The following is an 8,893-nucleotide window of genomic DNA, read 5'->3' on the forward strand; positions in this document are numbered from 1 at the left end:
CAGTAGATATGTGCTACCAAGCTGGCTCAATGAATAGGGTCCCTCAAAGAAATCAAATTCACATGAAGTCATTAGGCTAGACTCTAATGCTGACTGGTGGTTTTTGTTTTTTTGGTTTTTTTGGTGGTAGTGTTGTCTGGTTGGTTGTTTGGCTGGCTGGTTGGTTGGGATTTTTGAGACAGGGTCTAACTCGTAGCTCTGGCTGGCCTTAAATAAACTTCTAGTATTTGTGCTTCAGTCACCCAAGTGCACGTGAACCACTTTAGCCTGCCTTTCTCTAAATAGCTTTTCTTCCTTCTTTTTGTGATAGTAGTAGAGTCTGAACCTTGGGCCTCATACGAAAGTGATGAGGCAACCACCACTCTGCCCCAGTCCTCACACTCAATCTTTCTGATTGGTGATTTTATATAACGGAATGATTTTTGAAGATGAAGGCAGAGATGGAGTCATGTTTCTATCCAACAAGAAACATTGCTAGGTTGGAAGCCAGGGGAGATACAAGGAACCTTAGTAGGAGGTGACTACACTCGAGCCTTGATCTAGGACTCCTAACACACAGAACTCCAGACTAGTCATCTCTGTTCAAAGATGCCTGACAGTAGTCCTTGGCAGACAAGCCCAGCTAGTAGGCAGGTGGGTAGAGGACATAGTCCTGGCAAAAGATGGGAGGCCTCATGAGGGAGGTTTGAAAGCAAACCCACCTGTCTGGAATGCAGTCAAGATTCCTTTACATGAATGAGACAAAAATGAGTCAGTGTGGGTACCTCCTGCCACGATAGAAACATTAAAAATAAAAAGATGCATAGATTGTTCAAGATAAGCCGAAGAAGGTAGGAAGTGATGAGCTCTCGGGGGCTTCCCTTCGAGGGCGGGGACTAGGATCTTCAGTCTGAGCTCCGTGACCTCAGGTCAGTCACCTTCTGTTTCTTCCTTCTTCATCCAGGACATTCTGTGACCATGACACTAGTAATGTTGCTAGCTTGTGTGCAGTGCACAGGATGTGAGAGAGAGAAGGCCACCCTTTGTTCTTGTGTTTGCCATCTAATTGAGTGGTGTCACTCATTCTGACAGTGTACAGACAAACAGCAAGATCGGTACTCCGTGGGCTGAAGCTGCATTTTCTCTCACAGGGATCCCAATACCTCCCGGGTTGAACCCCTGTGTAGCCATAGCTGTATTTTTTTCAACTCTTCCCTGATTGGCTAAGACACATGATTTAATCAGGCCAATCAGGATCTTTCCCTGGGATTTTGGTGACTGGATCTGGAGGTTTGGGGTGGAGTAGGGGTAGAGGGGCATGATTGAGGTAGGTGGTAAAATGACACCTCTGTTTTTGCTATGCTTCCCTGAGCCACTCAAGATTACAGTCCTAGAGCATCTGTGTGTTGCTGAGGTTAGGTGGAGAGCAGCTTCTGTCCAGGTGTTCTGACTCCCAGGAGTTAGCCTTGTCAACTTAAGGCACCATTAATGATGTGACTGAGACCTGACGATTGGCTTTGGCGTGTGTTGGTTTGGCATGAGGCTATTTGTGCCCTCTTTTGGATCTCTCCCTAGAGTTAAGGGACTCAATATTGATGGTACATGAAGTACCTAGTCTCCATGACACCTGTACTCCTTTGTTTCACTCGGGAACTACTGGGTCAGGAGTTAACAGTTTCCTTACTCATCTTAGAATAAGGGAAACTGAAGCTCAAGAAAGAAACATGACACACAAAACAGAAGGAACCCTGGGTAGTTCAAGCCCTGACCCAGAAAGAAATAATCCTTCTTATTTGAATCCAAGTTTTTTTGGCAATCGTTTCCCTTCAGATAGAGAAGGAGAACTGCCACGCCAAAGGCTGGTTGGGGCCAGAAGTATGTGCAGGAAGGCTGTTGCCATCTTTGATCCCTAAGAGCTCAGTAATCCTTAGACACACAGGATTAGGGATACGTTCTGTCCCCAAGAGATGGTTGAAAAACAAAAAGAACTATGTTATTTATTGAGTACTATCCAGGCCCTCTTCTGTGCCCTTTTCTATGTTGTTTTTTTCTAGACAAGGTGTGTGGCCCAGGATGGTCTTGATCTTGCAACATATCAGAGATATGACCTTGAACTTCTGATTCTTCTGCCTCAGGGACGACAGACATAAACTACCATGAACAGCCCATTTGATTCTGTAGAGCCAAGCCGGGATTTTGTGCATGCTACAGAGGTATGTTACAAACTGAGATATGTCCACAACTCCAGGCATTGTGTGAGATCAGCCAAGGCTACACAACAAGGACTATTTCTCAAACAAAATAAAATCAATCTCCATCTCCCAGCCAAGAATGGGACTTATGTCCCGAATCACAGCTACTTGGGAGGCTGGTACAGGAGGATTGAACATTCTAGACCATGTTGGGCAAGTGATATTTTCTCTCTTTAAATAAAAAAGTAGAAAGGGAGCTAGGGATTTGGGGTCTAGTTCAGTGGTAGAATTACTTAGCTGACTCTTACCTGACCTTCCATGCCAGATATTACTATGCCCATTTTGCAAAAGACAGGGCTAAGGCCCAGAGGAGAAAGTGATTTATCTGAGTTCATACCATCAGTCAATAGCAACTTTCAGCTACCTGGCATGTGTGTGTACTTCTAACCACTGGGATACACTGCCTAGCTTCTGTTGGATGAATGAGTTCAAACATGTCAGGAACATGCACACATAGACATGTGTGTAGAAGGAGAGCCACAGAGCATGAGCCCTGAGAAACCTAAGCTTCAGAAAGTTCTCTAGGAAAGCAGAACAGCATAACTATGTTCCGGTAAGAGTTTGGAATGCAAAAGAAAGACCAGCCTGGGGATAGAGCTCATTGGTAGAATACTGCCTCCTAGACATCCTGGGTTCTATACCTAACAGTAACATAATTGAACATGGTTGCTTTTCCTCTAAAGCCATCATACCTTTCCGTGATAATGGCCAAATTTCTCTTTTCTCCACTCCACTCCCCCTTTGAGAAAGAGTTTTGTTATATAGCCAGGGCTAACCTTGATCGCATGTCATAACCCACACTGGCCTTGAAAGCATTGAGATCCTTGGCTTCCAAACGATTACAGACACATGCCATCATGTTCAGTTATAATAAACAAGTTTCTAAGACAAAAGCAGAGCCTTATAGTCTCTGTAGAATGCAACCAGTAAGAAAGGCCAACCCTGAGGACTACATGGAACAGGGTAGCCACGACAGTGTAGGCCCCACTGGGGACGGTAGATCTTCAGGGGCAAGCTCTTCATCTGTAGACTGCCTTTGCTAGAAGTTCGAGTGTCACTCAATTTGAGCATAAAGATCTTGAGAGTAGCATACACCTTTAATGCCAGCACTCAGGAGGCAGAGGCAGGTGGATCTCTGAGTTTGAGGCCAGCGTGGTCTACAGAGTGAGTTCCAGGACAGCCAGGGCTACCACAGAGAAACCCTATGTCAAGAAAACAAAATGAAATAATCTTGAGAATGCCCACCTTATCACGCTGCAGGGAAGGATTACCTGTTTGCTTTGAAGCCAGATCAACACAGAGCAGACAAGTACAGTCAGCTTCAGAGAGATACTGAGGACCTAGGACCCAGCAGTATCTACTGTACCAAAGTCCCTCTAGTGCCATTGGGACAGAGCAGGTGCAGTGTTGGAGTGTTGTCTGTTGTCCTACAAGACCTCTACATTGTCAGGAGATGAGATAGGAGTATATTTTCAATATAGCCTTATCCTTCCAGGGAAACCACTCAGAGGTCTTCTGGGAGATATAAAATTCTTTGGGGAAGAAAAGAAAATGAACCTTAGAAATGTGCCTCCTGCCTATACATGTTAGAGCTTTGAGTATGCTTCGAGCATTTTCCTTGTCCTTGGAGCTATATGAAGCATTTTAGATACATGAATCCTTCAGTTCTCTGGACACTCAGAGGTAAAAAGGGTGACTGTTCTTGTAGGCTCTGGGGAAACTGAGGCTGAAACTTTCAAGGTTACATAGTAATAATTAGTACAGTCAAGAGTGAAACACAAATGTGACTCCAAATGCCTTTTTATACAGGGCGTCTTGAAGTCCAGGTGGTCCTCCAATTCAATAATGTATTTCTGAGGGTTACCAGGAATGGTGGCTCGTACCTTTAATCCCAGCACTTGGGAGGTAAAGGCAGACACATCTACACAAGTTCAAGGCCAGCCTGATCTACAGAACTAGTTCCAAGTTTCAGGACAGCCAGGGGTCTATGTAGAGAAACCATGTTTTACAAAACCAATACGCAGCTGAGGGTGAGCTGACCTGCTTCCATTTTTACCTCAGAAGTACTGGGATTACAGGTATGCACACCCTATTTACAGTATCAGATTTATACAGTACCAGAGACCAAACCCAGAGCAACAAACACTCTAGCAGTTTCAAATTCTTCACCGTTAACCACAGTGCCATGTTCAGTCTTATATAGACATGTAGCCACTGCAGCCTAGATGTTTGCTCCTCATTTGAACATCCATTAACCCTTCAGTAAGCACCTAAGAGCAAAGTTTCTCTTCGATGCTGGGGATGAACTGAGTGGACAGAAAGCCCCGCCCTCATGGAGCTTCCATGATGACATCAATGGGATCAAAGCAGCATTAGAGGTGGGGATTTGGCCTGCTGTTGAGAGGTGCTCCTGAAAGTCTGCTGATCCTCCACATGTGTGTATCTGCTTTGTCACTATTACTGTAGAACAAATATTCATCTAAAACATTCTAGGGGGCAGGTGGAGACCCAGACACACAGCTCTTGCCTGATAATCTATTCATTCTCTGTGGATCCTTCTCGAAAGTCTTCTTGACCTGGAGCTTCAGCTGAGGCCACAGGACAACTGTACTGACTCACACCCCAGGAAGCTGACACTGTCCTTAGACAAGCCTGAAACACAGGGGACAAGGTCAAGGGTGTTTGGAACAGCAAAGCCAGTAATAGTGTCTGGGGTCATAGAAGCTCGCTGGCCTCCCAGGGGGGCCCATGGCCAATAGTGAGCCTTGTCCTTAAGTGTGTTACAAAGAGCATCAGGGGAGATTTCAATGTCTCTAGGCCTCACCAAACCCTTGGATGTTAAGCCAGCCAGATGCCTTTACACGTCACCTTCCTCATCTGGAACGTGTTCCAAGACATGGTTGATTTGGATGAAATAATGGCTTTTTGAACCCCCTTGTCCCCAGTTAACCTCTTAAGTTCTGTGCTCTGCTTAGTGTCTCTCTGTTTCTCATTTCTTATGACCACTGTGTCTCCTAATAAAGTCATTCTACATAAAGGCGTGAGTAACTGATAAACATTTCAAATCCTGTATCTTTCAGAAACTAAAACGAAGTGGAAGGGGATTCTTCTCATGGAAATATTTTCCTTTTTGAGACTGAAATATAGGTTGTTCTAGAACTCACTATACAGCCCAGGCTGGCCTTAGACTTATGACAATCCTCTTGCCTCAACTCCTCAAATGCTGAGATTTATAGCCATAAGCCATCACATGTTGCTTCTGCAAACAATTAACAAATACCTGTGTCCTAGACAGGACTAAATTCTATCTATAATCAAATGCAATAGCCAGTGCACAAAGTCATGAAGTACCCCAATCACAATGAAAAGGTGTGGAAATTACTTTTTCCCTTTCTTGACTTAAAGTAAGGAATGAGCCTCAGTAAGAGTGCTTGCCTGACGTGTATAAGGGCTTGGGTTTCATCTCCAGTGCTGAGAAAGAAAGTGGGGGAGGAAGGGTAAAAAGGAAGGCAGTAGAAAAGCTCATTGCTTGGAAGAACCTTATATTGCCATATTGACTGGCTAGTTGCTTTTTAACTGTGTGTGTGTGTGTGTGTGTGTGTGTGTGTGTGTGTGTGTGTGTGTTTAACCTGCAGGCCTCAGTTTTCTCCTTCTATCATGGGTGTTGAACTCAGGTTATCAGACTTGGCTGCAAGCACCTTCTCCTGCTAAGCCATGTTACTGACCTGTAATCATCTTTGTCATACTAAGGAAGATGACGCGGTATTTTGGGTCCTCAGGTCCACAGTTAATGACAGTAACCATTCTCAGGGCAAGTTTGTTAGCCTCTAATACATGCTTTCTGAAGACAGGCTTTCTTTTACCCATTCTGTTCGCTGCTGTAACCCAGATCCTAGGAGGGGGTCTGACACATAGTAGGCTTGGAATGACTGTTTGTTGCATCACTAATGGCAGGAGCCTTCAGGCATCAGGAGCATACTGGGAAGTACCGACCTGGACAGGGATCCCATCCGGAGGCCTGAGTGCTTGATGGAGTCAGCCAGGGCTGGGCTGTTGGGGAGGGAGACCTCCAGTGAGCCACACATCACAGCATGCAGGGAGGGGGAAGTTTTCACTCATTGATAACCATCACTGTGAACTCCTCCCCAACACCCCTTTCTTCAAGCCCTGGCCTCCTTACTGGAAGACACAAACTCGCCCCAGTTTTCTACATCCTGAGCCCTGAGAGATTTCATCACCAAACTAGGCTGGTACAGACCCTGAGAGGTCCTGGCAGATTTGGGGTGCTTACTATGTCTGCATGGGGGAAGCGGGTGCTGATGTTGCTGTCTAGGCTCAGTGTACTAGCTCTGACTCATTTACTCCTTAGCACTGGATGGTGACCTCGAGCACACAAGCTAGCTCAAGGACACAAGGCAAAAAGGGACAAATTTAAAAACCATGTCAACTGATGCAAATCACAAAAAAAGCCACCATGTTGGGAAGCAGTCTGATTTAGTCCAGGCTAGCCTTGCTATGTAGCGAAGCTTGAACTTCTGATCCTTCTACTTTTTCATCTCTGATGCAGGCAGAGCTATAGGTGTGTGGCAATGCCTCCAGCTGGAAATGGCATTTTCTAGAAGGCAGTGAGTGTTTCTATAGTTAGGATCCTGACTCTGAGCTAGCCCACTGGGCTCCAAATCTCAGCCCTGGCAGTTCTATGACCCTAGTCAACTCACCTGACCTCTCTGAGATGCTATTTCTTCCTCTATAACAAACTTCTGTAATCAAACAAGTTAGTGAGTTTCTAGCCCCTAGACTTATTCTAGCAAGATGTGATAGGTAGCTCATGCCTATAAGCCTAGTACTAAGGAGTCTAAAGAAAGATTACTGCAAATTTGAGGCCAACCTGGGCTACCGAGTGAGGCCATGTCTCAAAAACAGCAAAAGGAAGACCTATCTGATCCTATTCCACAGGAGAAGGAAGTAAGGTCTAGAGAGGTGACTAACAGCTCTGTTCCCTGACCCACTGCTTAGGAGTGACAGTGATCTGAAGCCAGGTCAAGTTGACCTGGCCTCTAGAGCTGAAGAGTAGTGGGTGGGGAAAGGTCAAAGCTGCAGAAGCTTCTGGGGTGACTGGCAGGGAAGAGGCCTGGGTCTGATGCTGTTCCCTGAGGGCTGATGGTGGGATGCCCTGAGGTTTGCCCCATTTTGCTCTGAGAAGAATCCACAGGCCCAGACAAACTCCTGTCTGGAAGTGAGATTAACCCAGTCTGACCTATGACACAATGTGAGTGGAGGAGGCCACTGCACGCAGGAATGTAAAGAGTTACACTACCTTAAACCTAGTCCTGGTAATGAGGGTCAGACACCAGTGGCCATGCTGACCAGAATGTATCTCCTGTCCCCCAAAATGCCTTCTTTATGACCTACCTGCCTCCCATGCTCTTCTCTGCTTTTTTTTTTTTGGTTTTTCGAGACAGGGTTTCTCTGTGTGGCCCTGGCTGTCCTGGAACTCACTCTGTAGACCAGGCTAGCCTCGAACTCCCGAACTCAGAAATCCACCTGCCTCTGCCTCCCAAGTGCTGGGATTAAAGGCGTGCACCACCACCGCCGGCTTTTTAGCCCAGGCTGGCCTCGAACTCGTGATCCTCCTGCCTCTGCCTCCTTCAGCAAATCCTACCGGTGTGCGCCACCACTACCGGCATAACTTTTTTTTTTTTTTTTTGGTTTTTCGAGACAGGGTTTCTCTGTATAGCCCTGGCTGTCCTGGAACTCACTCTGTAGACCAGGCTGGCCTCGAACTCAGAAATCCACCTGTCTCTGCCTCCCAAGTGCTGGAATTAAAGGCATGTGCCACCACCGCCACCCTCTTCTCTGCTTACAAAGACCCACAGGCCTGGGGATATCGTTGTACCTTCAAGTCCGATCTCCAATATCACCTCTTACAAGCTCCCTTCCTATCTCGCTTTTGGAAAGCTATCATGCTCACACACACCGTGTCTCCTCTCTGTGTGTTTCCTGACCCATCTGTGATTTCCTTACTGATCTGAGTGCCAGTTCACCATCTATCTTTGCTAGAACACACAAACATACCTCAAAGAAACAGACAACACTGAAGACTATCCTGCTTGTCTTGAACAAGTAGCCACCACATGGCAGTCATGTGAATATCATGTGAATATCTGCTGATGACTAGATAAGTGTGACAGTACATGATGACAGGAAAATGGCGCCTATCTCTTAAGCCTCAGTTCCCCCTTCTTTGAAATGGGCTTAATACCCAGTGAAGCAAGATGGAAATAAAGGGGCCGTTATTGAGGACTTACTGTAGGTCCAGCATACACTTGAAGGTAGGTGCAGACAAGGAGAACCAGAAGTTCAAGGTCATTTTCAGCTGTGTCAAGAGTTTAAGGCCAGTATCATATATATTGAAAGAGGGAGAGGGAAAGAGAGAGAATGATTTTCCTAATATAGTATGTGTACGTAAGTATGTATGTATATATATGTATGTATGTATATATGTATTCATGCATGCATGTATGAAAGCTGGAAGTGTAGCTCAGTGGGTAGAGCACTTGCCTAGCATGCTCAAAGCCTGGCACCTTAAAGCAAGCATCTCCCAGCAAACAAACCTTGCATTTGGAAAGGCTTAGCTCAGGATAGCTATTCCTTAGGACCAC

This window comes from Grammomys surdaster, unplaced genomic scaffold (genome assembly GCF_004785775.1).
Source record: "Grammomys surdaster isolate TR1022 unplaced genomic scaffold, NIH_TR_1.0 220, whole genome shotgun sequence".
Taxonomy (NCBI): domain Eukaryota; kingdom Metazoa; phylum Chordata; class Mammalia; order Rodentia; family Muridae; genus Grammomys; species Grammomys surdaster.